Below are 27,963 nucleotides of genomic sequence, written 5' to 3'. Positions count from 1 at the left end.
ACATGAAATACAAGGGCATCCATTGATCAAAAACATAGGAACCAGAAACAGAAATTGGGCACAAGGGTACTTACATAGTTCCAGAAATGAAGGCGTAATCAGAATAATTAGGAAGATAAAGGGATTCATATATTTCAAATTAAATAAAGGGTTGAAAGGAGATGCAATTCTGTACATACATGTTCAGTGAGGGCAAGGTTCGCCTCAAAGAAGGATCTAATTGTTCCAATGTCCTCCCAATAATCATTAAATAGATATGCCTGCAGTGGACATCTCATAAATAGATTGATCATTGAAGAATGCTAACATATTTTGCTTGTCAAAATTATTACAGTCAAAAGGTGATATTTTGAATGTATATCACTCAATAGTGAGTAATGGATCCACCAACATATCAGATACTCTTGAGATGAAAGGCAAGGCTAATCTCTGACCTTACATATAACCACTACACAGTTCAAATTGTCAAGAATTTATTTGATAGACTTGATACGGAGAAATTATGATCAAACCGGGTTCATACCTGGTTCGACCCTCGACCCCGGTCGAGGCAGAGGGAACCGACTCGCTCCCGAGCGAACCGGATCCAGAAGATGGCTTGCTGAAGAAGAAAACTGATTTAGCTACAAGCACGCCCTAATCCTACTTATGGATTAGGGTAATTACCCTAATGATGGCAGACTCGAATTGACGGCTGCGGCTAATCATTATTGAAGGGATAATCATCGCATAACCTAAAGAGTTATCTCAGGAGTCCTCTACTAGTCCAAACTAGTAGAAGTCTGTTGCTCAACGGATCTATATGTTAAGATCCAACGACTACCCGAAGAAGGCTCAAGTGCATCCAACAAAGGAGATTCGAAGGTACACTCTATATAAACCTCACTACCATACGATGTGAGGGGGATCGAAAACACACAATCTAAGACTCAGGTTCAGATACATACTGATAGACTTAAACTATCAGCGGCTTACGATCTAGATCACCTTTCCCAGTTCTTCATTCCTTAGCTCTGTGCTTCTAGCAGAGCCGTTTATGATTAAGTCCATCAACTGACTTAGCCTTCGGAGGTGGACTCTCGACCCCCGCGGTTGGGCCACATCTGACGCTTTCGTTTTGCAGGTCATCACGAGGAGATCTAAGGGCTGAGCAGATTTTAAATGCATCATTTGGCACCGTCTGTGGGAACGACTTGAAAAGCCATGGTGACTAGATCAGCAGCCGCAACAGCCGCTGCACAGAGCAATTTCGGTGTTCAGATCCCTGGAGCGAATAATCCAGATATTCCCCAGGGAAGCCAAAATCCTATCGAGGTAGATGATGGTCAGAGAGGACGTAATCCTCCTGATACATTCCAAGATCAATTGGATCAGGTAAAGATTCAACTTTTGTAGGTGAGCCAAGCACTCCGCTTGCTCACCAGACGAGTGGTTTTACCACAAGAACCTCATCAATGCGATTCAGGGAGACGTGCGTTACCACATGATCAAAGATTGGCTGAAGACCGGAATATCGGTCAGAATTTTCGTGAAGGAGACCGAGGACCTAGGAGGATTGGTGATCAACCTAGGCGAGACGATCGGTTCGACAGACCGCAAGAGAGTACAACTGATTCAAATACAAGGTTGGATACAGGGGTAAGAACTCACTCATCAACTGTCAGAAGAACCATTCGCGATGATCGAGCAGTTCGCGACGAGCGGAATGTTCGGGAAGGACGGGCTATTCGTGATGATCGGATAGCATGGGATGATCGTGTTAATCGAGGTCGTGATCATATTGTCGAAGATCACCCGACCCGCATTGGTCGGGAATTGGCCAACATCAATGAGAAATTAGGGCAATGGCTAAGGGCAGGATTGCCGAGGATATTTACTCAGTCATTCGGAAGACCCCCTTTGCCGAGCCAATTGCGGGATATCAGTTTCCCCATAACTTCCGTTTGCCTACCTTTTCTACATTCGATGGCTTCGGAGATCCAATAGCTCACATCGGCTATTACCAATGCACCATGGCGCTTTAGGTAATTCCGATGAAATTTTATGCGGTTTTTGGTTCATCTCTAACTGAGCAAGACAAAAGTGGTTTTCAAACCTCCCTCTCGAAGGATCGTAAACTTTGATGAATTGGCACGCAAATTCATAGGGCGATTCCAGAGGGAATACAGTCAAGAAAACGGAAGAAACCTTGTTTATTGTCGGACAAGGAAAGAACGAATCAATCGAGAGTTTCCGAAAAGATTCAACAAAGTAACGATGGAGATAGAAAATTTGGATGAGCAAGTAGCCAAAATCGCTCTATTCACGGGACTCACTAATCGGAAACTCCTAGAGTTATTACTACAGGATATGCCTGCGACTTATGTTGAGTTGGTACAGAGATGCCGTAAGCAGTGCTGAAGTCATGGAGATTCTAGACGCGAGCCAAGGAGATAATAAAGTCTCCAATAAGGAATGTAAGGCTCCCCGAGCGTAAGCAGAAGCCAAAGAAAAATGTCCGTGATCGGGTTGGAAAATCTCAGGCTTGGCGCCAAAGGTCTCCCAGTAAAAGTGAGTATACTCCATTGAATGTTCCTTGGGCTGATATTTTAAATATCATCAAAAGAAAAAATATCTTGAAGTGGCCGCCTAAAATTCTTTTGAAACCCGAGAGCAAGCAGGATCGAGAAAAGTATTGCCGATTCCACAAGGACTATGGTCATTATACGGATGACTGTCGTCATCTGAAAGCAGATATTGAGAGATTAATATCTCAGGGACATTTGTCCATTTTTGTTAGCAGAAGGAGGGAGGAGCCACGTGAGCCACGTGCGGCTGCTCCTAAAAGGGATCGTTCGGTTAGTTTAGAACTATCAAGGGAGGCCCCGAAGTCTAAGAAGGGCAAGGAGGTGATTGAAGCTACTCGGTCACCGATCCTTACCATCTTCGGGGGACCAGAGCCCGAATCACTCCGGAGTCTGAAAACAAAATCCAAATTTGTTGGAACCGGAGAGACGCAAAAGCGAAAAAAGCTGAATGGTGAAGATTCTATCACCTTTAGCGAGGAGGACGAAAGAGATGTTTGTTTACCTCATGATGATGCCATAGTCATCAAGGTAGAGATTGCACGTCGGGAAGTGCATAGAGTTTTGGTTGATACAGGGTCTGCAGCTGACCTAATTTCTTACGAAGTGTATCAAAAATTGAAGGTGGATCAGGACTTGATGAAACCTTCATCCACACATCTATATGGTTTTGCAGGGTCATCTGTAGTGGCGGAAGGATCGGTCCAGTTGGACTTATCTATTGGAAGTTTTCTTAAGGAAACAACCGTCCGAATCAATTTTTTGGTGGTTCGGGAACTGCCACCTTATAATATTATCCTCGGGCGACCATCTTTATCCAAGATAGGTGCTATTGTTTCGACAAAATACCTGAAGATAAAATTCCCGACTGATATGGGAATTGGTCAAGTCTCCTTTGACCAGAGGATCTCTCGGCAATGTTACGTTGCCTATTTAAAAGACAAGGAGGGCCCGAGGAAGGTAACTGCCCTACCTATAGAAGTTCGAGACGATCGGGAAGAGGCAGAGATGCAAAGACCCGAACCAAAGGAGAAGTCTGGAACAAATCCAGCCGTGTACCGAGGATGAGAAAAAGATTACTTATATCGGGTCCGAACAAATGGAGGAATTTAAAGATAAGTTGAAGTTATTTCTTCAACGGAATAAAGATGTATTTGCATGGTCTGCTGAAGACATGCCAGGAATCGATCGGGCTGTCGCAGAGCATAAACTCTGGATAGATCCTAAGGCGAAACTAGTGATACAGAAAAGGAGAAATTTCTCCATTGAAAAATATGAAGCCGTTCGTAGCGAAGTTGAAAAACTCAAGAATTTTGGTTTCATAGAACCAATTGAATGCTCAACTTGGTTGGCCAACGTGGTAAAGTGGAGGATGTGTACAGACTACATAGATCTTAACAAGGCTTGCCCTAAAGATTGCTATCCGTTGCCTCGGATTGACCTCTTGATAGATGCGACTGCAGGATATGAAACTTTAAGTTTCATGGATGCCTACTCAGGGTATAATCAGATCCTTATGAATAAGGAGGATGAGAAGTTTACGGCTTTCATGACTGATGTGCAGTGTTTAACAGGGAGAGTTGCTGCTTTGAATCGATTCATCTCCAAGTCTGGAGAAAAATGTTTGCCTTTCTTCAAGGCACTTAAAGACTTGAAGGGCAGCAAGGAAGCAAAATGGACCGAAGAGTGCCGTAAAGCTTTCGAGGAGTTAAAAGAAGCACTTGGACAACCACCGATCTTGTCCAGACTGGAGAAGGGGGAAATATTACAGCTATATCTAGTGACGTCCCTTTCAGCGGTCAGTGCGGTACTTGTTCGTGAAAAAGAGACAGTGGCCGATTTACTATGTAAGCCACGTGTTGCTAGATGCGGAGACAAGATATTCGCAGATTGAGAAGCAGGCTCTGGCTCTCATGATGGCCTCCAGGAAGCTAAGGCCATATTTTCAGGCTCATCCAATTGAGGTATTTACAACTTTTCCTCTTAGTAAAGTTCTTAATAAACCTGATTTGTCTGGAAGGATGGTGTCCTGGTCAATTGAACTCAGTGAGTTCCAAGTGAGCTTTAAGCCCAGAACTGCAATCAAGGCTCAGGCATTAGCCGATTTTGTAGTAGAAACTATTGCACCGGTGGAACCCACCATCAAGGATCCCATTATACCAACCACTTGGGAGGTATGTGGATGGTTCGAGTAATAAAGATGGAGCAGGAGCTGGAATTCTATTAAAAAGTCCAGCAGGATTTATTATTCGATATGCTTTGAGATTTGCATTTGAAGCAAGTAATAACGAAGCAGAATATGAGGCTCTGATAGCTGGACTTCGGTTGTCAAAAGCATTGTCTATTGCAGATGTTATTATTTATAGTGACTCTCAACTTATAGTCAACTAAGTCCAGGGGGAGTATGGTATTAAAGAACCTCGCTTGCAGAAATATCAAGAGATAGTGCAAGCATTTCAAAACCAATTTCGGAATTTGAAGATATCTCAGATTTCGAGGAATAAAAATTCGGTGGCAGATGAGCTATCCCGACTAGCCAATGCCAAAGAAAAGAATCTAGACCCTTCGGTCTATATTGAAGAAATAACTTTTCCAAGTTATCATAAGAAAGAAATTTCTTATATTGAAGCAGAGCGTTGCTGGATGGATCCGATAATCGAGTATCTGAGAGATGACAAATTACCTAAGGATCCGAAAGAGGCAAAGTTGATCAAGATTCGATCAGCTAGATTTGTCATTCAAAATGAGAGACTATACAAAAGATCTTATTCTGGACCCCTTATGAGATGTATAGGCCCCGAAGGAGCAAAATCAGCTTTGGCTGAGGTTCATGAAGGAATTTGTGGAGCTCACATGGGTGGACAAGCCCTGGCTCACAAAATTTTGAGACTTGGGTCATATTGGCCTAAGGTCCAAGAGGCTGCTATGGAATATGTTCGTCGGTGTGGTAACTGTCAAATTCATGCTACAGTATCGAAGCGCCTGGCGGAAACCATGACTTCAATTCTAGATCCCATTCCCTTTGCGATGTGGGGAATTGATATCATGGGCAAATTCACCAAGGCGTCAAAGGGACGGGAATATCTCGATAGTAGCAATTGATTACTTCACGAAATGGGTTGAAGCGTGCACCGGCAGCAATCACCGAGAAAAAGTGGAGAAATTCGTGCTTGAATCAATCATATATCGCTTTGGGATTCCAAAGATTATCGTCACCGACCATGGTACTCGCCCGACTGTCCGCAATTTGAGCAATTTTGCGGAACATATATGATCGAGCATCGTATGTCCTCAGTGGCATACCCCCAGAGCAATGGACAGGTAGATTTTACTAACCGAACGCTACTGGAAGGAATAAAGAGAAGTCTCGAAGCTGACAAAGCTTCTTGGGTCGAAGAACTTCATAATGTACTATGGGCCTATAGAACTACGGTTCGAACACCCACAGGAGAAACTCCATTCAGGTTGGCATATGGATCCAAAGCATTGGCACCAGTGGAGATAATGGCGGGGACATTACGGGATCGTGAGTTCGAGGAAAAAGCAAATGAACAAGGACTGCTTAATAGTCTTGATCTGTTGGACGAAGTTCGGGCAAAGGCAATAGCATGAACTCAACATTATCAAAGAAGGATAGTGCCTCATTATAATACTCGAGTGAAGAATCGCCGGTACTTAGCCGGAGATTTGGTGTTGAGAAACACCCTAGCTTCCGACCCGCGTCACCAAAGAAAATTGAACCCTTCCTGGGAAGGACCTTATATGGTTGTAAAACCAGTTGGTTCAGGAGCTTATAGGCTGAAGAACATCAACACCCAGAAAGAGTTGGATCGGTCGTGGAATGCCAGGTATCTCAAAAAGTTTTATCCTTGATGATGATTTAAATTTTGTTCGCGATGTAAACATTTTCAACTCAATCAATGCAATTTTTGGCTTTCAACAAATTATTTTTTGATTGGGAGGCATCATACACCACATTCAAGAACAATATCCAACTATAAGGCATCGGATGAAAATTCGTGTGGGTCCTTCAACACTTATGGAATTTTTTCGGATCTTCTTAAGTCGAGGCATCGGATGAAAATCCGAGTGAGTTCCTTTTGCAAGGTGTCGGTTTGAAACCCGAGTAAGTTCCTTCAAGACTTATTGAATTTTCGAATAATCTTTAAGTAAAGGCATCGGTTTAAAACCCGAGTGAGTTCCTTCTCAGACTTATTGTATTTCTCCGGAAATCTTTAAGTAAAGGCATCGGTTTAAAACCCGAGTGAGTTCCTTCTCAAACTTATTGTATTTCTCCGGAAATCTTTAAGTAAAGGCATCGGTTTAAAACCCGAGTGAGTTCCTTTTCAGACTTATTGTATTTCTCCGGAAATTTTTAAGTAAAGGCATTGTTTCAAACAACTAAGACCTAATTCAACAGCAATTCAAGTGGCTAGCAAAGCTCAAGATGATGTTAATTTCTTATTTCTTCAAAAGATCGAAAGAGGCTAGTATCAAAACAATTACAAGAGCTGGATACAATCTTCGGTCAAAAAAGAAAGTCATCATCGGTGACTGTTAAGAAGTTATACAAGATCGACATGACTTTGCTAGAACAAACATATGAGTCAACCATTGGTGTGGATTCAAGGAAAAGAAGAGGAGAAATGAGGATTACAAAAAATATTTCGGTATGCATAAAATCCTCCGCAATTTCATACTCTTTGTCCAGCTTGTCCAGGAGAAGTATGGTCCTCGACCAAACTTGCAATCAAGACGAGCTCGTCATAATTGACTTCTTCCAGGGGAGAATAAACAGGAGAATCTTCCAGATAATGCATAATATCTGGATCGGAAGGTGGAGGATCAATCTTATCTTTGGTCCAGTCAGGAGGAGGAATACACAGGTCGGTAAATACTTTAGGATGGCAAACAGCACTGTAGGGAGTCGCATCAAAATGAGGATCCTTCCTTAATATTGATTCCCATACTTCGTTCTCACCATCCCGGTACGCCTGCAAGTTATAAGCATTCAGCATATCAACAAAGGGCTTACTGTGTAAATACTTGAAGACGCAGGCTCTGCGAACATCAGTTGGAAGGGATTCGGGCAAAGGAACGACAGCTTGCCTTTGTGGTAACGCTTCAGATCCTTTGGCTCCTGACTTTCCAAATGCTCGCTCCAGTTGCCGGATCTTCTCCCTGGCATCATCAAATTCCGACTGAAGACGACCGATCATCGAATTCTTTTCTCTTGCAACCTCCCAAGCTAGTTTCCAAAGGCGAGCAATCTCAGCATCTTTAGCTTTAGAGATTTCCTGAAGCCTGGAAACTTCATTGCTCAACCTATTGAGCCTAGAGGCTGCTTCCACTTGGTTGTGGAAGTTACCAGTAAGACTCCTGCAAATAACTTCCGAGTTATAAAAAAAAAAAGGAGCAAAAGAGTAATTTTTCAGAATCAAAAGATAATGAAGAAAGACTTACATCACCAGTGACTTCGTAAAGACTTCATCTGGAAGTTTGGAAAGAACTGTGCTCTCAGAAGTCATTCGAGCAGCAGTGCACCATTCCAACGCTCTGTCAAACTCGTTTGACACTAATTCGGGCGAAGGATGAGAAGGATGAGCTACATCAAGAGAAGGATGAGCTGCATCACCTATCACCCGACGGCACTTCCTGGTGACAAAATCCTCCAACTCCAAAGGAGAGGAGGATGCCAAACAAGCACTGGAGTTGGAAATAGGAGCAGCGCCTGCTGGGACCACACCTTCATCAAACGCCAACATAGTTGCCTCAGATGCCCGAAGAGTCTCCTTCGGGGGTGCACCAACGGTCTCTGCAGTAGGGGCGTCAGCAGCACCATCAACAAAGGAGTGATCAAGATCTTCCTGGGAAAGACGAGCGATCACTTCGGGCAAAAGAGGCGTACGGGCGGCATCAATAGAAACTGTGGGAATCTGACTTGAAGATTCACCAATAGCAGTCGCCTTACGCTTGGAGGATTCACTAGCTGAAACCACCTCACTGGCCCCAACCACCACCGACGGAACGATTTTCTTGCTAGATTTCGCTCTGATAAAGTTCGGGTTGATCTTGGGAGCCACTATGCAAACAGAAAAGCCGTATCAGTACAAATATCCAATGACAACAAAAAAAAAGAAGAAGGGGAAAACCCTAGTTCATTATCACTTCAGAAAAACTCGAACTAAACCCCAAGTACTACTACTGTGCAGTTTACTTAGGGGGGAAGTGGGGAAAGAGATGAGTAACCAGAAAAAAAAACTCACTTGTTCAGAAGTTGATAGAGCTATTGTTGGAGTACGAGGAATACGGAAGAAGGCAGAAGGACGGAATGTCGCTTTAGCAAATCTAACTTGCAGATAGCAGGATAGATGGAGAGTACCCATGAAGGCTTTAAATAGCCTCAGGTATTAAGACGACGGTTGAAGGCTAAGGACAACCAACTACGCAGATCGAAATGACGCTTCGAAATCCGCAGAAAGCAAGATCAATGGTCGGAGGGATGCCACATGGAAACATGTGGAAGCGAGCACCCGATGCAGAGATACCTCCAATCGTCGCACCGCCATTATAATAATGGGAGTATTTTCGATTCATTGGAAACAGTGAATGGTATACAAAAGCAAGAAAACGTTTGGACTTCACGAAGGGGAAACGTGTGGACTTTGCAATAAATGAAGTAGTGGGGAAGATTAATGCATCTTTCCGAAACGCATCTTCACAATATTTCTACAAGATTATTATTCGTCGAGGAATGTGAAGTTGAGTGATAAGTTTTATCATTTATACTTTGATATTCAAGACAAGATTTCGGCAGGATATAGGGAAATGGAAAGGCCAACATGAAAAAGAAATGTCTATTCATTAACAAGGAGGTCAGTCTTTACAAGAAACAAAAGATAACTCCCTAAGCCTCTTCTTCATTGTTGCCCGAGGGACCCTGGTCGGGAGGACTTTTCTCAGGATCTTGAGAAGAGCCTTTCTCAAGAATGACATTGGCTGAGTCCTCTATAGCAGCAGCTTGAGACTCGGCTTGTGATTTCTCCTCTGGAAGCGCCGGCTCGTCCGCCAAGTATGCCTCATATTGAGGGTCAACTGGAAAAGGATCATCTTCTTCCCGAGCTCAGTCCGGAAGATCCATGCCTAATTTCCCGAAGACCTCTTTATGGCACACCTCACTGAAGGGAGCAGTATCGAAATTAGGGATTGATGCGAGAATCCGCTCCCAAATGTCGTTCTGCCCAAGGGTGTTAATCGGTACGGTTTCGGTAATTCGGTACGGTTTCAGTACGGTATCGACTTTGAATACCTAAAGCCAGAACAGTACCGTACCGAATTTAAATGGTACGGTATGGTTTCGGTATTTACAAAAATGGTTCGGTACGGTTTTGGTATTAAATCGGTACGGAAAAACAGTTTAAACATGGTATCTAGTGCGGTACATTTTTTGTACGAAAGAACTTATGCCACTTTTGTGATTAGTTTATTAAAATCCTAATGAAATTGTGATCAACCAATTGATATAATCTGAAATTAACATAGATAAAGCAAATAAATCTAATTAACAGAGACAAAACAAGTAAATCTAAGAAGATGAGTGAATGATGAAACAAAAAATTGAAATAGGGAATTAGGGATAGGAAAAATGTTAAGTGTTTTAATTGTAAAATTACAATTTATATCTCTTAATTTGGTACGGTACCAATTCGGTACGGTTTCGGTATGTACCGACGGTATGAGTACCTAAAACCGGAACCGTACCGAAGAAATTCGGTTTCGGTATGTACCGTACCGAATTTTGAACGGTACGGTACGGTGCAGTTTTAGACGGCGCGGTTCGGTACGGTTAAACGGTTTCGGTACGCAATTGACACCCTTAGTTCTGCCCCAAGCGATAAGCTTGAATGTTGTAGGCACCTAGCAGCTCGGAGAAAGATACGCTGTTCAGGTATTTCTGAACACACTCCTTCCGAAGCTCTGGCTTGATATGATCGGGCTTGCTAGGGACCGCCCACTTCAGATATTCTTCGTTCTTCCTACATTGAAACTCAAGCTTGTCACCGAACAACGTGGCAGCTTCTTTTTGCTTCCTGGCCTCGCGCTCGGCAGCAGTGGCATGAGCCTTCGAAGCATCGAGGGCATCCTTGAGGGAGATCACTTCTTCCTCATGCTTTCTCTGCAGCTCCTCAGCAGCTGCAGTCAGCCGATCTATCTCAGAATTGGCCTTGGCCAAATTCTCTTCACAGGTTTGCAGCAAAGAGCTGTTGCGGCCAACATGGCTCAATGCTTCCATGTGTTGATAGAATCTCAACACAGCATTCCTGGGAGGGCGGAAAATATCAGAAGAAGTCATAAGAAATTATGAAAAAATAAGTAAGCAAGAAGACCGGTACCTTGTGGATTGACTAATAAGGGCAACGTCATCCAGGTTTTCAAATTCCTGGCGATCAGAAGGAACAAGACTGAGGGAGCTCCACTCTGCAGCTTTCTCAGGGTCCCGAGTCACCCTGTCGGTCAACTTCAGGGTCCACTGGGGGGTGAAGACCTCCTCACAATCCGTTGAAGCTCTGGATTTTTTATGGGAGGAAGCATCAATTGTATCATGCCTCCTTTTGGTTCGGGTGGAGGAGGAGACATTGGACCTCTCCACCATTGGCTTCTTCCCTTTACCCGAAGCATCAGCCACGGGCCTGATATTCCTGATACCCCTATAAGAGGGGTCGGGAGAGGGAGCAGAAGCCTCTTGATCTACGGTCAAGGCTCTGGGTGATCGTTGCTCGGTTGTTGCAACGGCCCTAGCGGCCTTCACTCGCAGGTTCTCGGGGTTCATTCTTGGAGGCACTGCGAAGAAGAACAAGGGTCAGAATTAAAGACATATCACTTCAGTAAAATTAAAGGATGATGGTTAGAAGCTCACAATGAGCCAAGCCCCAGTACTGAAGAATGGAGTTATACTCCACCTCAAGTCCATGTATTTCTTGATACCATGGAATGGATTTGATCTTCCTGACGGCCGCCTCGTCTTCTTTGGATAAGGGGAGGCCTCAGTTATTCTCGGAAGAAGAAGTACACCGCCTCCAGGCGGTTGGGAAGTTAAGATCCGATGGAGGCGCTCGACAGAAAAAGTATCGTTCGCGCCATCTTTTGTGGTTAGAAGGGCAAGTTCCTTTGGCAAGGATGCTGCCCCTCCAATCAAGTTCAGCCTTATTGCGTTTGGACAGAAAAACCAATATGGGAGGATGAGAGATAGAAAGAATATGAAAATGTACAAAGAGAGAAAGAGATGGCGTAATGCCAAGTTCAAAACACAAACCCAAGAAGCCGACGATGAGACGCCAGCTATTGGGAAGGAGCATTCCGGGACAAATGTCCCAATGATTCAGAACTGCGGAGAACAAAGGATTAAAAAAGGGAAAGCGAACCTCGCTTTCCAGTGCATCTATGTACAGAGAAAATTCACTCGAAAGGGTTGAATCAACCCTCATCAGAAAGGGGAGCCCTAACCTGATAAGAGGAAGGAAAATCAAAATCTTGGATGGCTAAAAGAAGGGTTTCCTCATTATAAATGGAGGGAACAGAGCCAGGTCCACCATCGGACCTGGAAGTTTGAGGCTGCCTAGAAGACTCGACAATCTTGGAAGATCCAGGACTCGAGGAAGGCAGGAGGAGTTTCAGTTTTTCTCTCTAAACCTTTTTGAGAAACTTCAGCAAACTCGCGCCAGAGGACAGTTAGGATTTTGTTATCACTATCCGACTGTTCGGAAGCAGGAGAAGCAAAAGCCTCACTACTATTACCAACACTGGGTACCAGAGAAGCCCCATTGTCCTCCATTACTTGTTTCAGTAAACTACAAAAAGAAAAAGACCAGTAAACTTACTGATTTAGTGAGGCAGAAGCTTGAGAGCAAGAAGGCGCGAAGCAGACAACAAAGGTTCAAATTCCAAACAGGAAGAATGAAACCTACGAAGACAACGAACCGCTTTTAAAACACCCGCACGAGTGTTCGGGAATTTGAACGATCGAGATTGATTCAAAATCAACGATCGAGATTGAAAGACGTTTTGAAAGTTTGAACTCACGAATCCGAAACAGGCTTTTGGAAACCGTTGCTTGGATTACGTGAGCCACGACAGATCGACTGCAAGGTGACACGTGGCCTTACCCTCACAACGCTCGAGGAAAAGTGACCACCGCATTAAATGTGATACGACATTTAATGGAGCACGCAGAGTCTATCGCCTGACAAAGAACCCAGTTAAAAACCAAGCCCTCGGGATCGACCGAATGCTTGGTCTGGGGGGGCTCGTGATACGAAGAAATTATGATCAAACCGGGTTCATACTTGGTTCGACCCTCGACCCCGGTCGAGGCAGAGGGAACCGACTCGCTCCCGAGCGAACCGGATCTAGAAGATGGCTTGCTGAAGAAGAAAACTGATTCAGCTACAAGCACGCCCTAATCCTACTTATGGATTAGGGTAATTACCCTAATGATGGCAGACTAAAATTGACGGCTGCGGCTAATCATTATCGAAGGGATAATCATTGCATAACCTAAAGAGTTATCTCAGGAGTCCTCTACTAGTCCAAACTAGTAGAAGTCTGTTGCTCAACGGATCTATCTATTAAGATCCAACGACTACCCGAAGAAGGCTCAAGTGCATCCAACGAAGGAGATTCGAAGGTACACTCTATATAAACCTCACTACCATACGAGGTGAGGGGGATCGAAAACACACAATCTGAGACTCAGGTTTAGATACATACTGATAGACTTAAACTATCAGCGGCTTACGATCTAGATCACCTTTCCCAGTTCTTCATTCCTTAGCTCTGTGCTTCTAGCAGAGCCGTTTATGATTAAGTTCATCAACTGACTTAGCCTTCGGAGGTGGACTCCCGACCCCCGCGGTCGGGCCACATCTGACGCTTTCGTTTTGCAGGTCATCATGAGGAGATCTAAGGGCTGAGCAGATTTTGAACGCATCAAGACTTAAATAAGATTTGATACAGACCTTGACGAAGAACTCTTTAGCTGAAGCAGGGATTATCTCAGACCCAAAGTCATTTGCTGTAGGAAAACGCCATCTGAGCTGACAATGATGCAGTAATACTTAGTGCTTATGTTGGAATTTACTTTCATTTCTTATTTCGACAGAAAGCCATCATCTGATCCAATCGATCCAATCAGCCCAAAAATGAATGGAGTTTGACAAAGTCCCAAGCAGTTTTGATTTAGAGACTTCATAGGGTTTCCCCCATTCATTCACTGACCAATTCAGCTGGAGATAGTGCCACATGATTTCCCTAATGACATTTTTATTCATGTGGTAAAATTCAGAAAGAACAAATCCAAAATAATCATTACCTCAGAAGATTAAAAAGTATTTCCTTCTTGAAGATATACACTCCCATAGAAGCAATATATGGTTTCTTTTTAGCTTCTTCTCGTGACAACCCCAAAACTGTCGTGTCTACTTCCTACATGGTGCGTAAAATTAGTGCAGCCACTCCGAACTGCTTCACCTCTAGGAGATTGAAATGACAACTTGAAACAAATAATTACCATTGCCTTCAAATCTGCTCCTTTTGGTTTTTCACTAAATGAGAGGACCCTCCCTTTGTTGTCTATCTTCATTAAACCAAAATCTGAGGCACGGCTATAGTAGGAGCAGACAAAGGATTCTGAGATAATTTGTGACCATAATGAACCTTAAAAAATGAATGAAATAGAATTCTATTCTATCCAAGAACAAAAGAAGCTATAAATGGAACAAAGAATTATAATGAAGAAATTTGAAAAATCACAAGGAAAACAAGAGTCCATTCCAAGACATATGATATTAATGAACAGCTGAAATTCTTTAGCTACTGATAGAAGATGATTACTAACTTCTTCAACAATAGGACTGAAGTTCAAGATGCTGGCTGTATTTGCTTGAACAAGACAGGGTTGGGGGAGTTGGAGTCCTGCATCTTGATGTGAAAAAAGTTATCATAAGAGATAAAGAGTTGTCCTGGAAGACTCATTTTGTATTTAAAGAATTTTTATTGTCCTTGAAAAGTCAACAGTGGTAAAAAAAAAAAAAAAAAAAATGGGTTCAATGGAAACAGATTTTAAAGCTGAGGGAAGGACGGTTGACTAGGGCAAAGCCTCTTGATTTGCAGGAATTACTAAAAGAAGTTTTTCGAATACTGCCAATATTTGATTCTGCATTGGGTTAAGTATGGTACCAAAGTGTGTCTAAAAATCTGCAAAGGTATTTCTTAGCCTTGTGTATTACATTTACATGATTGACTGTAAAAGAGAACTGTGAAATTAGTTGGGATTTGGAATTCCAGAGTACATAGGAATAAATAGTAGTCTAGGGTAAACTACCTGTCATCCATAGGTATACAAGAAATGCTAATATCAGCACCACTCTGCCAATGATTCTGGAAAATTAAGCGAAAAATTTTAATGTTGAAGCAAAAGTCTGGAGTGGAAAATATCTCAACTGAAGCATTTGCTGTCTGACCTGCATGAAGTCCATGTAGTCCATTCTGTATAGATGATCTCCAGAAAGAATAAGCACATCCTCTATTTCCTTACTTTCTGGCATCCTACAGTATTTTCATTAGACCATAACACTGGCATCACATCCGGAAGTAACCTACCTACCATCCTTGGAGCTAAAATACATGGCTGGACATTTAACATTTTATTCCAGACAGCACACGAAGGACAGTAATAAAATTCATTGGCAGTACCTCAAAAAGCCAATGAAATTGCCGCACGGCATCTGCAGTACCCTGAAACCACCTTTTACCTGTCTCTCCTGGAGTCTGAGTGGCTGCTAGAACCTGGAGTAGAACAAGATCAAATTTTGAGTGGTTCCAAATTCATTAGTAATGAAGACTGTAGAGGATCTTACCAAAAAAAAAAAGAAAAGAAGACTGTAGAGGACAGAATGCTAAAATTTCTCTACACCTAGCCTTTGAACTCAATTCAGCTTTACCCCAATTGAATGGGGTTGGCCATGCATACTCACTAGTTACTATGACTCTTAAGCTATGCATGTCTTCCGTGGCTTGCCCTGAATATTTTGACTCCTCCATTCTGAATTATATCATTCCTCTTTACTATTGCACTAGTCTACCTTGCAATGTCCATGGCACCTCAAGTGGCTTTCTCTCAGCTTAATCATGTGTCAAAACTACTCCTATTTCTGCTTTAATTTGCTCATAACCATTGGTTTTTTTTTACATTTGTTTGTGTTGTTTGTAAAGGGTATTTCTGTCTTTTGGTTTAGAATAGGACATGGAGGTCTTATGTAAAAGGTTATAAGGGCAGCATTGTATTTTCACCTTTTCTTAAGTTGTATATCAGTTTAGGGGTTGAGGTGAGAGAGGTCATTCGTTACGGTTCATTCTCTCTGTTCTCTCTGCTCTCGGTTTTGCTCTGGTATGTGAGGTTCTGATCTAGGGCTTGAAGGGATTCGGTGTTTAATCCTACTGCTGCTTCAAGATCTGTTGAAGCTTGGACTGCTTGAAGCTTTCTTGCTTCTGAAGGTGTGAGTTCTCTTTGCTGTTGGCGTGCTCGTTAAGCCTTGAAAGAAAAGAGTGGCTGCTGTTGTGTAATCAGGTGCACATGTTCTGAGTTGCCTTCTTCTTCTTGATTAGTTCATGCTTGGGGTTCTTGTTGGGTAGATTGATTAGGCTGTAACCTCCTTCTCTACCTATTGGATGATTGCATGATTTGATGAGTTGTTAACTCATCCTTGGACGTAGGTCAGTTGACCGAACCAAGTAAAATACTGGTGTCTTGTTTTGTTCCGCTGCGTTTAAGGTTGATAATCCTTAACAGTTTTGGCATCAGAGCCTTTGTTCGTTTCTTGCCTGAATCTGTTAACTCTTGGTTAACCTGATTATTGTGTTAATTTGTGTTCTCTGTTTACTTTGATTCTTGTATGCTAATTTATTTGATTGATTCTTGAATCTCCATTGCTTCAATTAATTTTTCTGTTAAACCCTAATTCTTGGTTTTACCTAAATTAGGTTGGGGCTTTGTTATAATTGATTAATTGAAGTTGATTGTATGTAATCTCCTTTCTCAATTCATTGAAATCATTTTCTGATTTGGCAACTTAACCTATGAATTGGTTCGGCCATGGGGGTTTCTTGAAATTGGGTTAGGGCTTTGCATCTACTATATTCTTGGACTTGTTTGCATATCAAATCTCAGATTTATTGTTTGAAATTAGAATTTGATTTTGCTGATTGACTTGAAAAGTGGTTTGGCTGCCTTGATTCTTTGAAATAAATTGGGATTTTGTGCTAAATAGATTACATATATGTAATTATTGTTTGAGTTTAGTTTATAATCTGAAATTCAATTTGATTTGTTATTCTGATTATAGTTGTATATAAATTCTGAAATTTGATTTTCTGTTAACTTATTACAGTTAACATTTCTTAGTGATTATTATTGAACTCTTGATTTAGATAAAACATTAGAACTCTATCCCTTGTTCTCTTGGTCTAAACCTGATATTATTATATATCATTATTTCAGTTTTTTGGATTATTTAAATTCTGAAATTTGATAAAGTTAGTAATATCTTGTGTTACTGTTTTAAGATACAATCTGATTGTATATTCTTCATTTGTTTGTCATGGCTCCTACCCGGTATGAGTTGGAGAAATTTGATGGTAAGGGAGACTATATGGTGTGGAAGAATAGGATGCATGCTATTCTTGTACAAAACAAGTGTCATAAGGCTTTAAAGACTGATAAAGAACTTCCCTTTTCCATGACTGATGAAGAAAAGGAAGATATGCAAGATATGTGCTATAGCAGTATTATTTTGCACCTAAGTAACACCGTAATGAGAAGGGTAAGAGAGTGTAAGACGGCTGCTCAGGTTTGGCTTAAACTTGAACAATTATATATGGCTGCCTCTATTCCTAGTGTTACATTATTGAAAGAACAATTGTTTAGTTTCAAGATGGATGCTTCTAAGTCTTTAACTGATAATGTAGAAGACTTTTATAAATTATCATGTGATTTGGCTAATTTGGATGAAGAGTTATCTGATAATACCCTTGCTGTCCTATTGTTGAAATCTTTGCCTGATTCTCATGTTGGTGTCAAAAATGCTATTAAATATGGTAGACAATCTATAACCCTTGATGATGTGATGGAAGCATTGAAAATTAGGGATATAGAATTGAAAACTGAGAGGAAGGTAAAACATGTTAGTGATGGTTTGTTTGTTAACTCTGATAATAAAACCATGCATGAAACTAAGAAGAAGTTCAACAATAATAATAAGAAAAAGAAGAAATTTGTTGCAAAGAACACTAATGTTAATATAAATCATAATTTTAATGGAAAATCTTATAATAACAAGAGGGTTTGTTATTATTGTAAGAAAGAGGGACACATAAGGAAGTATTGTAGAGAGAGACTTCAAAAGTTGCAAAGTGAGAATGGAAATGAGAGAATGGAGGCCACACATGTGGCTGATGTTACTAGTGATGCACTAGTGGTTTCATCATGTAGTGATCATGATGCTTGGATCTTAGATTCAGGCTGTACCTTTCATATGACTCCTAGAAGGGAGTGGTTTATCACTTTTGAGTCTATTAGAGGTGGTAAAGTATTAATGGGTAATGATCATGTTTGTGATGTTATGGGAATTGGATCAATAAGACTTAAATTGAATGATGGGACTGTTAGAGACTTAAAGGAGGTGAGACATGTACCTGGACTTAGGAGAAACCTGTTGTCCTTGAGTCAGCTTGATTCTAGGGGTTTTTCATACACCTAGGGAGGGTTCTCTTAGGGTTATGAGGGGTAATAGTGTAATTCTAACTGCTGATTTGAAGAATGGTTTATACTTCTTAAATGGAAGTGTGGTTTTAGGGGCTGCATCAGTCTCTAGTGGGATTCTTAGTGAGGTGGAGTTATGGCATAGGAGATTGGGTCATATAAGTAGTAAGGGGCTTGGACACTTGTATAAAAGTGGCCAAATAAGTCTTAAGAAATTTAGCCCTTTGACTTTTTGTGATGTGTGTGCCATGGGTAAGCTCCATAAGACTAAATTCCCTCATTCTTCATATAAAACCTCTTATGTGCTTGAATATATATATTCTGATTTGTGGGGAAGTCCACATGTACCTTTATTTCTTTCTGGTGCCCAATATTTCTTGTCTATTATTGATGATTACTCTAGAAAGACATGGCTGTATTTTCTTAGGGATAAATCAGCTGTCTTTGATAAGTTTCTAGAGTGGAAAGTATTGGTTGAAAATCAAACTGAAAAGAAAATCAAGAAACTTAGAACTGATAATGGTCTTGAATTTGTGAATGAAAAGTTTCTGATTTTTTGTAAGGAACATGGTATTACTAGACATAGAACATGCACCTATACTCCTCAGCAGAATGGAGTGGCTGAGAGGATGAATAGGACAATCATGGATAGGGTTAGATGCATGTTGATTGAATCTGGCCTAAGTAAGAAATTCTGGGCTGAAGCTGCTAGTACAGCTTGTTATGTCATTAATAAATCTCCTTGTTCCTCTGTTGATTTTGAAACACCTGATTTTAGGTGGAGTAAAGTGCATACTGATTACAATTTGTTGAAACCTTTTGGTTGTGTTTGTTTTGTTCATCAAAACAAGGGTAAACTTGAGCCTAGGGGTAGGAAGTGTATCTTCCTAGGGTATCCTTTAGGAGTTAAAGGATATAGGCTTTGGTGTTTACAAGATAAGAAAATTGTAATTAGTAGGGATGTTAAATTCAATGAACTTGAATTTTTGAAAATTGATTCATCAAGTGTTAGACCTAACTCCAATGATCTAGACAAGGCTATATTTGAGGTGGAGTTAGGGGATAAGTCTAAAACTGTGGTTGATGAATCTGATCCTAAGATTGAGGATGATGATTTAGAAGTTGGAAGTGATTCTTTTAATGTTAAAGAAGAGCTTAAAGATGAGGATCCTTTAGATGGTTATTTGTTGGCAAGAGATAGGTCTAGAAGAGAGATAAAGAGACCTTCTAGATATGCTAATATGTGTGAATCTAATGGGAGTCCAAATCTGATTTCTTATGCTTTAAATGTAGCTGACCAACTTGAGGGATGTGAGCCTAGAACCTATAAAGAGTCTCTTGAATGTGGGGACAGCAAGCTTTGGCTTGTTGCCATGAAAGATGAGATGGAATCTTTAACGAAAAATCAGACTTGGACTCTTGTGGATAGACCCAAAGGAAAGAAACCAATTGATTGTAAGTGGGTTTATAAATTTAAGGCTGGTATTCCTGGTGTTGAACAACCAAGGTATAAGGCAAGATTAGTAGCTAAGGGGTATTCCCAAGTTGAAGGAATTGATTATAATGAAGTGTTTTCACCTGTTGTGAAACATACTTCTATTAGAGTGCTTCTTGCTCTTGCTGCTCTCTTTGATCTTGAACTTGAACAATTAGATGTGAAAACTGCATTCTTGAATGGTAAGTTAGATGAGTATATTTATATGGTTCAACCTGAGGGCTTTGTTGTGAAGGGGAGTGAGACAAAGGTCTGTTTATTGTTAAGGTCATTGTATGGCTTGAAACAATCTCCTAGGCAATGGTATAAAAGGTTTGATGTATTCATGCTTAAGAATGGTTACAAGAGAAGCTCCTATGATAGTTGCTGTATTTATTATTGTGAGTTTAGCACTAATTCTTTCATTTATCTTTTACTTTATGTTGATGACATGCTTATTGCATCAAAGGATAAATCTCAGATTTGTAAGCTTAAATCTATGTTGAAATCTGAGTTTGAAATGAAAGATTTAGGGGCTGCTAAAAGGATTCTTGGCATTGATATTCATAGAGATAGGCTTAGTGGTATTTTGACCTTGTCTCAAGTTGGATATATTCATAAACTTGTTAACAAGTTTGGACATGATAATATTAGGACTGTTAATACTCCTATTGGTGCTCATTTTAAGCTTAGAATGGATTCTAATGCTGTTGTAACTGATAGACCATATCAAGAATGTGTTGGTAGCCTCATGTATTCTATGGTTTGTTGTAGACCTGATATAGCATATTCTGTTGGTGTTGTTTGTAGATACATGAGTAGGCCATGTGATTCACATTGGGATGCAGTTATGTGGTTGTTGAGATATTTGAAAAATTCTGCATCTTATACAATTGTTCATGATAATTCTTGTGTTGATAAGCTAGATATTGTTGGATATTGTGACTCTGATTTTGCCTCTGATTTGGATAAGAGAAGGTCCATTATTGGATACTTATTTACTCTTGGTGGGAATCTAGTGAGTTGGAAGTCCACACTCCAACATGTGGTGGCACTTTCAACCACTGAGGCTGAGTACATTGCCTTGTCTGAGGCTGTGAAGGAATGCATGTGGCTTAAGGGGCTTCTAGGGGAGCTTGGTTTTCATGACTTGCATTCTCTTGTTTATTGTGATTCCCAGAGTGCTTTGTGTCTTGCTAAGAACAGTGTGTTTCATGAGAGAACAAAGCATGTTGATGTAAAATTGCATTTCATTAGAGATATAATTGCTAAGGGTTTAATTGATATATGTAAGATAGATACTTCTATTAACCCTGCTGATATAATGACTAAGGTTGTACCTGTTAATAAGTTTAAGTCTGCCTTAAATTCATTGAAATTATTATCTCTATAGTTTGTTTTTTACATTGTTTTTTATATTTGTTTGATGGGTTAATATTTACTCTCAGGTACATGCAATTATCAAAATAAGCAGAGTCAAGGTGGAGAATGTTGTTTGTAAACGGTATTTCTGTCTTTTGGTTTAGAATAGGACATGGAGGTCTTATGTAAAAGGTTATAAGGGCAGCATTGTATTTTCACCTTTTCTTAAGTTGTATATCAGTTTAGGGGTTGAGGTGAGAGAGGCCATTCGTTACGGTTCATTCTCTCTGTTCTCTCTACTCTCGGTTTTGCTCTGGTATGTGAGGTTCTGATCTAGGGCTTGAAGGGATTCGGTGCTTAATCCTACGGCTGCTTCAAGATCTGTTAAAGCTTGGACTGCTTGAAGCTTTCTTGCTTCTGAAGGTGTGAGTTCTCCTTGCTGTTGGCGTGCTCGTTAAGCCTTGAAGAAAAGAGTGGCTGCTGTTGTGTAATCAGGTGCACATGTTCTGAGTTGCCTTCTTCTTCTTGATTAGTTCATGCTTGGGGTTCTTGTTGGGTAGATTGATATGGGCTGTAACCTCCTTCTCTACCTATTGGATGATTGCATGATTTGATGAGTTGTTAACTCATCCTTGGACGTAGGTCAGTTGACCGAACCAAGTAAAATACTGGTGTCTTGTTTCTTTCTTTCTTTCATTGTATCTTGTTTCTGTTCCGCTGCATTTAAGGTTGATAATCCTTAACAGTTTTTATGTTATTTCTTACCATCTAACATTCTTTGATCATAAATCCTACGAAGAGAATCTCAAAATACATAGCAATTCATGACAGATGCAGAAGAAGAAAATTTATGACGAGAGCACAAGAAATTGTCCAATTTAATACCTCAACGAATCCATTCCCAAAGCTAACTCCACTTCCAAAGTTGTAAGCACGAGCAAGATGCCGGTTAAGTGATGCAGAGTTGAACTGAGTGAGAATATAAACCTTGTTTATCCCACTGTTTATGCAGTTACTCATTGGCACATCAATAAGCCTATATGCACCACCAATGGGTACCTGTGATTGGAAGTTGCATTGATAAATTAACAAAATATCATGAGCAAAGTTATGTTCTGAAATGAGAAGACTTACAGCAGGTTTGGCTCTTTGCTTGGTAAGTGGGTAGAGACGAGTCCCAGCACCTCCACCAAGTATAACTACTGCAACGGTCCGTGGGTCTCTCCTTTCCATCTCCAAGTCCCTCAGCTACAAAACACCATCCAGTTCCATAAACCCAATATTAGGGCAGCAGGGTACACCCATTGCACTCTCTTTTAGGGTGAAAACATCTTATATCTTAGTTTATGAGTGATGAACATAATTTGGCTCCAACCCATGTTGTTGCTACCCAATGACATGCATCAGATGGAATGTTTGTAGTGTAATTTTGAAAGGGAAGAGAATTATTCTGAGTTGGTGCTAAATGGGGCTTCAAGAACCTCAGATTGCAGAGAAAATTTTTCCACAATGAATATATATAAGCTAAAAACTACCTGAATTTGAGCTCACCTTAGCTTCGGAGGGAGCAGCGGCTGTGAGAGACATGCAGAGGTAAGGCCTAAGCAACTTACCATGAGGCCCCTTGTAACATCCAGCCCAAACCTGGCCCGGACACCCTATTTATTTTGGGATAAAGAAAGACTGGTTCAATGTTAGACCTTAAAAGTTGGACTTTAATTTCAATATTATTATCTTTGAAAACCTTAGGAAGCCATGTCAGACCTTTCCCTTAGGGTAGATCTATAATGTCTGGCCTTATCCTAACCTTGACCCGGCTCGGGACCTGTTATGTTTGTGGGTTTGAAGACCTGAAGTGGGGGAAATGAGACTTGTGGGCCCTTTTGGTTGTTGATTTGGTGTCGGAACCCAAGCCCTTGGACATTGACAATGATGCCCCTCACTTGAGAGCATTGTCAGTGTTAGTTTTGAATCTGCGCACCGAAGAGGGGTGAATTAGTTGAAATACCAAATGAACTCCTGTGCCCAATCCGATTATATTTCCTGAAACTAGACTTCTTGATGGACTTTTAGGAGAAAACCCCACTCCATTTGACCCCATATAGCCCTCCAAATCCTTGTCCGAAGTTGCTGAACTATGTCTGGCAAATCCTGCTTGCGCATCGAAGAAGGTGAGCTTATTTGGTGGACCTAATGACCTCACATGCTTGATCCAAATGTATTACTGGAAACTAGACTTCTTGATTGACTTGTAGGAGAAAACCTCACTCAATTTGACCTTGTATAGCCCTCCGAATCCCTGTTCGAAGTTGCTGAACTATTTCTGGATTTTCTGCTGAAACCTGTTACCTGTTTTGGTCGATCCTTTTGGTTGATGCCATCAACCAAGGACCATCGACCAAAGTTGCCCAGAATCGAGAAAAAGATGCTTTTTGGATATTCCTTCTTCTATTTAAGTGAAACCTCGAACCTAGAACGATATTTCACTCATTTCAACACCTGAGAACGTAGGAAAGCTCCTCTTAGGCTCCTCCTTGGCTTGGGTGATGATCTTCTACAAAAATCATTGTCTCTCTTCTCTAATCTCTTCTCCAAGGTATGTAATCTCTCACTCTCTCTCTGATATACTTCTACCTCATCTTGTTCTTGCTACTGAGTTTGTGAAGAAGGTGCTGCAACCTTGCAACCACCTCTTCTACAAGCTCTTTTGCTTTGATTAAACCTCTCTTCACCCTTTCCATGCTATGATTCTCATACATGGTGTTCTTGCTTTCTTATTTTGATTTTTCTCTTCTTTACAACATGAATTCATCTCTTAATCTGATTTTCTCTTTCAATTAGTTCTGATTATATGTTAGTATGTATCTCTAATCTACTGCTCATCATTCCCTTAATTGAATTCCTAAGTTCTTTTGCAATTGCAATCGATTTCATTAATGAACATGATTCTTGCAAGTTTGAACCTAAGGCTTCAAATTGGGGGTTTTCAATTTGATCAATGGATCATGTTGATTCTTGCTACATAGTCTCCTGCTACTGTTCCTAACCTATTCCCCAACTAATTCTCTAGCTTCCCTTTCAATTTCATCAATTTTTCATGAATGCTAGGATTCTTGTCTTTAGAACATAGGACCTCAATTTGGGGGTTTTCATTTGGACCATTGGATTGTGATAATACTTTCTAGGTAGTGTTCTTACATTGTTATTAATCATCCCTCCAAGTTTCAGATCAATCCGAGCCCCGGAAGACCCATTTCGGACCAAAATCCCCAAAATCAACTATTCTGTCCCGAAGACAATTTTGGTCGATCTTTTTGGTCGATACCATCGACCAAGACCATCGACCAAACTTGTTGCTGACAGCAACCTTGCTCCATTTTGATCCGTTCGACCTCCGATTTTCCCGATTTCTTTTCTAACCTTTCATTTATGTTTGTCTAGGGTCTTATTACCATCTTTGGATCATTCTTTTGAGATTGTTGGATTATCATCATCGTGACTTAAGGTAAGGACGGTTATTGCCATATAACATAGACTGTATGACTTTTACACTGTTGTTAGTAACTTAGTAGACATAACTTATTAGTTGATTTCAGACATCATATGACTACTGTAGTTATCTTATGACAGTAGCACCATGCTTAATTACTTGGTTTATCATGTTTACTTATTCTTGTCATTTATTTATACATTGTATTATGAGATGTTATGACATGTTTTCAATATGATAATGTATTGTTGATATGTAATGGATGGAAATAAGCATGTGATTGCTTAGGTATGATTTGGGATTGGGGAGTGCCCTACTGGTACTTCTGTCCTTGGACATCGGAGGGAATAGTATGGGATGTTCTTCGAAGATGCCCATCGACGCTCTCCTGGATCATTGGATGACATACATAGGACTTGTCTAGATGTATGGCTAGGATATCCCTGTCGTATTAGACCCGAATCGGAAGGGCATTGAGACCGAACGACCCGTGGTAGTGTATGGTTTGATGGGCGCTCTGAGCCGGTAACCAATCCGGTAGGGGACATAAACCATGCTACGGATACCTGAAAGGGGCCATTTATTGGTAGGGTTGCAAATGGCTAGACTTGGGCTCACGGGCGCTCAAGACCGGTAACCAATCCGTGAGAGGACGTGAGAGCTTCCCGTTTACTATTTGTGGATGACCAATAGGGTTGATGAGTCCGTAATCCGGGATTACGCTGACTCTAGTGTGAAGGATACCGGAAAGGATCGCCGAGGGCGAGGAATGAACGTATTTGGAACTGAGTTGATACAACTGAGTAGATGACTTGCATTGGGCTAGGCTTTTCTGTGACATGCGCCAGTACTTATACTAAACGGTGATGTGAGAGAGCGGTGACTGATTCCCCTACCATGGTTCTTTTTTGGAGATGACTTTACCGAACTTCCCCGGGCAGACCCAAGATATCTTGTATGATTGAGGGGGAGTGACTGACAACCCAAAGAAGTATGGTGCTATGACTTAAAGCATGTCTACCCTAGAGACTAGCATACATAGAGTTAGAATCATAATTGCATCATGTGTTTCATATCATATTGCATCATGCTATGTTTTGTATCATGTATCTATGTTATTGTGGAATAATCTGCCTTGCTGAGTTCTTTTGAACTCACTCCTTTTGCAACATTTTTGTTAGACTCTACTGCAGGTACTACTACTGTTGACTATGATGGTCAACACTCTGAAGACCAAGTTGATGACCTGTACCCAAGGAACGACTTTTCGGTTGTTTCGCCGATTCATTGGTTAATCATGGCGGCGAAATATCGCCGAAATTTCGGCGAAATTTCGCCCCCCCATATAGAAATTTCGCCCCCAAATTTTTTTGAATATTTTAACCAATAATTTTGATAAATTTGATACTTATCCTAATCTGATGTAAATATGTGGTAAATTTGAATTATTTCTAAAAATTATTCCATTTAAATTCTCTTATCTAGTCACATTTAATATATTACCTTATGAGGCCTACATCATTAGGACATAATTGGAACGATTATCAAATCACTCGTAAGATTCTTTTATAAGATTCATCAATAATTTAAATTGTTTCCATAAATTATTTCATGTATACACTCTTCCCTAATCACATTTGGCATGTTGACTTTGATAATTTAAATTATTTCTTAATAAATATTTCCATTTAAATCTCCTGCCTAGCCACATTTAATGTGTTACCTTCTCAGGCCTAAATCATTCAGGCATTGTTGGAAAGATTAACTGACGATTCTATTACAAAATATCTTCATAATGTAAATTGTTTCCATAAATTATTTCATGTATATATTCTTCCCTAACCCCATTTGGCATGTTAACTTTTGAGAACTAGATCACTAGAATATAGTTGGTAAGATTGCTCATTAATCTTGATGATTTTGCTATAAAAAGTTTTTCTATTTATAAGTTATTCTATATAGATTTTCTTCCAAATTACATTTAATACATTAACTATTGAGTCTTGAATCATTGTGATAAGATTGGTAAGATTGTGATACAATCGCGAGAAAATCGCCTAAAAAGTGCAAGAAATAGTATAAAAATCACACACAAAAAAATAACAAAAATATTTTTTTCCGAAATATCGCGAAATATCGCGAAATATCGCGATATATCGCCAGATATCGCCGATTTCTCGGCGATATCTGGTAAATATCGTTTCGCCCCCTGGTTTTGTTTCGCCAGGGGGCGAAACTGGCGAATTTCGCCGATATTTCAGCGAAATTTGCCGAAATTTCTTTCCTTGCCTGTACCCTACTGGTCACGGTGTACAAGTTGGTGAAGACTAGCAGTCCGAGATTGGGACTTATCTGGAGCAGTTCGGCCCTTGCACTTGTGTGCAAGTATTGGGATATCGTCCCATTTTCTTTTAACCTTTTATTTGATTCGTCGAGACCGTAGTTTAGTTTGTTCCCTTGTCATTTTGGGAACCGGTTGTAAACCTAAATTTTAAAGCGATCTACCTTCCGCTAATATTATAGGACGGGTTTCCTCCCTCCTTTTCATACTTGACTGTTTACCCTACTTGAATCATTTCCGCACTCTGATGTTGTTTGTAATCCTTCTATGATCATTTCTTAACCTTTATTATTAGATTACTTGAATACTATATATTGTTCTTGCTTTTGATTATATTATTGTGATTAGTGGATATGATCGATCCTAAACTGGATCTGTTGGGCTGTGGATCACTCCCGAGTAACCCAGATTGGGTACCCCCTGAGTGGATTTAGGGCGGGATGTGACACCCCTGACGTTGAAGGTGATCGAGACTGAGCTTCTTCCTCATCAACTCTCCATTACAGAACTTCACAAGCTTACTGTTACTTCCTACCATCTTTAGCCCAGAACTATTGCCGCTGCCACGAAAGTGGCCCATGGCTGAGAGCGATATCCGGCAATCGCCGGAAAATGCCATTTTTTCTATTACCTCAATAACAATTCAAAGTGAAGAATTTAAGAGGAATAAAAAAAGAATAGGAAAGCAGGAAGGAAGGAATGAATTACTCCTTGAGTTCGATTTGACGACTTTGGGAGTGTGGAGGAGTAGAGCTTTACAGAGATAGAGAGAGATGCTTGCTTGAGAATTTGTTTTCCTCTAAGATGATTTGGCTGGCGTTATCCAAACGCAACTCTGTCCACGAGTTCCGCGCCTTTGTTAGACCATTCAAATTATCCAAATTACCAGAGATTTCAGCCATGTCTTAATAACTACTA

At 40.6% G+C, this 27,963-nt stretch overlaps 1 pseudogene across 1 annotated transcript; it reads right to left on the bottom strand.

The window, feature by feature from the left end:
• LOC148999276 (glucose-1-phosphate adenylyltransferase large subunit 1, chloroplastic-like) lies at positions 1–27,805 on the bottom strand (annotated as a pseudogene). Its single transcript, XR_016170982.1, has 12 exons — positions 27,495–27,805; positions 26,428–26,437; positions 22,766–22,858; positions 22,349–22,462; positions 22,100–22,273; positions 15,315–15,407; positions 15,083–15,167; positions 14,944–14,999; positions 14,131–14,224; positions 13,933–14,045; positions 13,580–13,652; positions 1–260 (listed from the first exon to the last, which is right to left on the bottom strand). The product of XR_016170982.1 is annotated as a glucose-1-phosphate adenylyltransferase large subunit 1, chloroplastic-like (transcript).
• Positions 27,806–27,963: the final 158 nt, after the last annotated feature.

Source organism: Hakea prostrata, unplaced genomic scaffold (genome assembly GCF_041222555.1).
Source record: "Hakea prostrata isolate BN-2017 unplaced genomic scaffold, UWA_Hpros_2 contig_18, whole genome shotgun sequence".
Taxonomy (NCBI): Eukaryota; Viridiplantae; Streptophyta; class Magnoliopsida; order Proteales; family Proteaceae; genus Hakea; species Hakea prostrata.
This window is presented reverse-complemented; position numbering and strand designations above follow the sequence as displayed.